Genomic DNA, 4431 nt, shown 5'->3' on the forward strand with positions numbered 1-4431 from the left:
TTTCGTTATTCAAAATATTTGAAATTTGACCTTTGTTTTCGAATCAAATAAAACTTAAATTTATTTTTCCACTAAGATACTCAATAACAGTTGTATGAGTTATTATTATTATTATTATGTTCTAGCTTGTGCGTGGATCATGGCTGAGTGAGATAGAAAGTAAGGTTTTAACATCAAAGAAATATACCTTTCCATTCAAGCAGTTAGGGAGAGTGAGATAGAAAGAGAGATCTTATCCACAGGGCATGGGCATATCAGAAAGCCACGGCCAGTCGCTGCTTCACCATGGCTTGGGAAACCGATTAAAAGCGGTCAAAGTTGCGTGGCATCAAGAACAGTTCTCAAGCGCTCAGAAACATCACCTAAAGGTACCCATTTGCAACAAAAGGTCACAGCTTGGCACCATTTGGAGGTGGAAATTGAGGGCAAACTTTCTATCAGGAGACATATGACTTGTTTAACATATTCAAACAATACAACTGGTTTGGTGTCGTACATATGTTTAGTAAAAATGCCATCTTGACTATCAATTATGTATTTTACCAGTGCATGTAAGGTATCTATGGAGTTATTTTACCAAGCTCCAGCTTAAAAGTTCCCTTCATAATTTCACCCTCTCAAGAGAGAGAGAGAGAGAGAGAGAGAGGAGGTAAATGAGGAAGACATGTTTGACAGTCAATATGTCTTCTAACAAACTTCACTTTAGATTTCTGGAGCGTCATAATCATAAAGTAATCATCTTGAGACAGGAAAAAGATGCTACCACTTCTTCCAGGAGAGAAAAGTTCCCTAAGAGAACCATTTCCACAAATGGACGTCACATAGTCAATGGCATCTATCTTGAACTTCTCTTTCAAATTCCTAAAATGAGAAGGAAGAAGGGTATATGCGTCACCAAGAAAGAAAAGGCAAGCTCAAGGTCCAAGGACTACAGATATATTGAGCCAACCTGCTCTTTTAAGGCAAAGAATAAAAGACAATTTTAGCTATTTCCTTTAAAATAAAAGCATAAAAAAAATTAATGCAAAATTATGATCCCAAGAATGCAGCCTGTAGTGTGTAACAAATGAGCAATCATACACTCTCCATGGACAAAAGTATACTACACATAGACAGTGGTAGATCAAAATTTTACATTTTCAAAAAGTAAAAACACTCAAAAAAGTTCAGGAGAAACAGTAGCTACATTAATAACATGAATTAGCTTGTTTGACACATGAATGTAGCTTGCTAATTGAAGTGAATAGCAAAATTGAGTTGAATTTATGAGAATATGAAATAATGTATCGAACAAATCAAATCAGCCGCTTGGAAATTATCAAAATTGTAATTAATCAAAGGGCAACAAACAAACCTAAAGATGTTTGCATAGTAGTGTTTCCACTTAAAATCATCAGATTGATGGGGTGGGGTTAACTGTGATCAATCTTTTGGAAAATTCATCCAAAAGCTTGCTCTTTGACCAAAATCTCACAAGCAAGCTTCTCACCTCTGTACAGGTGCAATTTGTCCAACAGTATACCTGACATTTTAGCATGCATTCATCACTGATGTTACACAGAAAAACATAATGGATATCAAATAACAACTGATGTGATATTCAGATTCCTAGCATAAGATGCAAGAAGTGAACTGAATCTCAACTCTCAAGCATTTGGATATTTGGATCGTTTAGCTAAAGTCATAAACTTTCTACAATTCAAATTTATACTACCAGGAACAACTGGGACTATATATGGGGTCAGATAACCAAACCAGTTTGAACCAATGAACATAATACAGTTGCAAAATTGCATATACCTGATTCCAAGCTGCAAATTGAGCATCAAGACGGAACTTCTGTGCCCTTTAATGATTGTGACATACTTTATGTTGATTTGCTGGTTTTGGAGGACTCCTCTTGCTGCAATATCTCAGCAGTTGGTGCAGCCCTTTGGTAATCCTTTACATTCACTAATCTCTAAATCATGTTGACTTTATTAACTTTTCCCTTTACTTTTCTGAATCATCACTTTTGAGGTTTCTCTCTCTTCTTAATTTAATTGATTAAGATTATGGTGAGATAGGAGGAAGGACAATAAGAAAGATTATACAATCAATGGGCAACAGGAGTGGAATTTGATTAGCAACGTTTCAAATACTTTGATATTTTAATTGTTTTGACTTGATATATTTGACTCTGCAGGAAAGGTGCCATCTTGGGGTGGTGGAGGTCTTTTAAATGACAATGTATTGGTAATGTCTTTGAATTTCGTTTTACTTTACAACCCCCTCCTTAAGTTTGTGTATATCCGTATCCTGGAGGAAGTTTTTTACTGGTTAAATCAGAATGCCCATTCAACTCTCATTCAGTCACATTACATGACAATTACACAACAAAAACATCTACAATGATTTCACATGCCCTAAGGTAACTATGAAGTAAATAATAATAATAATAATAATAATAATAATAATAATAATAATAATAATAATAATAATAATAATAATAATAATAATTGCAGTACAATAATCTGCAATTAAATTTAAACAACTTTCATTGTGGAATAATGAATACCAGCATGGGAAATTTCCAAATAGGGGTTAACAAGCACAACCAGTGGAATGAAAAGGATAGCACACAACATAACACTTAATGTTTGTTAAGGAATAATGTTTACCTTGTACCTTAACCTTTTTTCCCTGTAATTAATTAGTCATCATAGAATAAATAACTTCATTTTCTTTTTGTGCGCTAACTCACCAAAATATCAATTGAGTGAAGTCCTTCAAACAATTTTATAAGTGAACTGAACAAACTGGATAGACCATCATCTGCGCTGTCCTTTGAATACAGATGATACTAATAAATCCACAATTTTTTGTACCTCTAAGAAGGTGATGAATTATATAAACAAAAAAGAACAATAAATTCAAAGGAAAAATACAACCACCTGTTCCATTTCTCAAGGACTTCAATAAAACATAACAAATCAAGGTTCACTTAAACCAGCAAAATATTCGAGCAGCTTGCTAGCTACTTAGAGCTTAGCTCAATAAAGGTTTGCCAACCTTTTTTTAAGGCTAATAAGCCGATAACAAGGTTTTTGCTAAAACTTATTTGTAAATGATCACTTGAACTCATCCATTATGTTTAATGACCCAAACTCAAGTCTATTTTCTAACACTCTTATACAGAAGCAAATTGAGCTAGTTGGATGCAATACAATAAATTCCATTTTAGTCATATTTTCAGCAAATCCACCATTTTCTGGTCCAAAGAGACAATTAGATATGAAACTGATGGCAACAAAGAACATAATTGAACACAGAATAAGCAAACAGAGGCTCAAAAACAACAAAAAGCAAATCGCACATCCAAAGATTGGTGACGAAAGTAACGTTTTCAGATCAAAGAAATGAACCTTTCCATTCAAGCAGCTAGGCAGAGTGAGATAGGAGAAAGAGAGATCTGTCCACGAGGCATGGGCAAATCAAAGAGCCACCTCCAGTCGCTGCTTCACCATGGCTAGAAAACCCATTAAAAGCAGACAGAGTTGCGTGGCATCAAGAAGAGTTCTCAAGCACTCAGAAACATCACCTAAAGGTACCCATTTGCAACAAAAGGTCAAAGCTCGACACCATGTGGAGGTGGGTTTCCTATTGGCGAGGTTTTCATGGAGACAGAAGAAATTGACAGACAAACGGACTGAAAAAAGGAGGAGAAAGAGGAAGAGCGGTACAGTTGGTAAACTAAAACCGAAAGAAGAGAAGGAAAAATAATAATAATTATTATTATTTAAATAATGTGTTTTTAAAAACAATCCGCTAAAACGATGTGAATATGAAACTAATTCATAAATGTAGTGTTTGTTTATAAAAATGCCAATTGAGAAAATAATTTCATTGTTTAACTAATCACAAAATCATCAATTCAAGAAGTAATTTCCCTGACAATTGTATATATCAATTCAAAAAGTATTAATATGTGTCAGGTACACTCAAAATTGTCGGTCAAATTACATTTTAGAGTGCGTCAAATTGCTTGTGAAAACATCCGTTGAAATAATATTTTCTTAAGCATGTTTTATAATATATCAAAACTTTGAAATGCGTGAAATACATAAAATTTATTTCTTCCAACACAGATTTTAGAACTATAGAGAGAAAATAGTAAAGATTTTAGAACTCTCCTATTGCTTCTATACTTCTATACTGAGTTTTTATTTCCTTCTCTCTTCTCCATTATATAATAATTTCTTTATTTTTTCATATATTTAATTTGATTAATGCATATAGGTTTTTTTTTTATAGAACTTGTTATGTTATATTTATTAATTGTATATTTATTTGCTATAATAAATAAACATATAAATATTTATTTAGAAATTATTCCTTAAAATGAAAATTAATGAATATTTTCAAATAAATTAAAAGTGTTGCAAATATTTT

General features: G+C 32.9%; 1 long non-coding RNA gene across 1 annotated transcript; it reads right to left on the reverse strand.

Moving 5' to 3' along the window:
• Window positions 1-204: 204 nt before the first annotated feature.
• LOC110652356 (uncharacterized) lies at window positions 205-3780 on the reverse strand. Its single transcript, XR_009147809.1, has 5 exons — window positions 3405-3780; window positions 1801-2298; window positions 1355-1522; window positions 544-861; window positions 205-362 (listed from the first exon to the last, which is right to left on the reverse strand). It is a non-coding gene; the product is annotated as an uncharacterized LOC110652356 (long non-coding RNA).
• Window positions 3781-4431: the final 651 nt, after the last annotated feature.

Source organism: Hevea brasiliensis, chromosome 3 (assembly GCF_030052815.1).
Source record: "Hevea brasiliensis isolate MT/VB/25A 57/8 chromosome 3, ASM3005281v1, whole genome shotgun sequence".
Classification (NCBI taxonomy): Eukaryota; Viridiplantae; Streptophyta; class Magnoliopsida; order Malpighiales; family Euphorbiaceae; genus Hevea; species Hevea brasiliensis.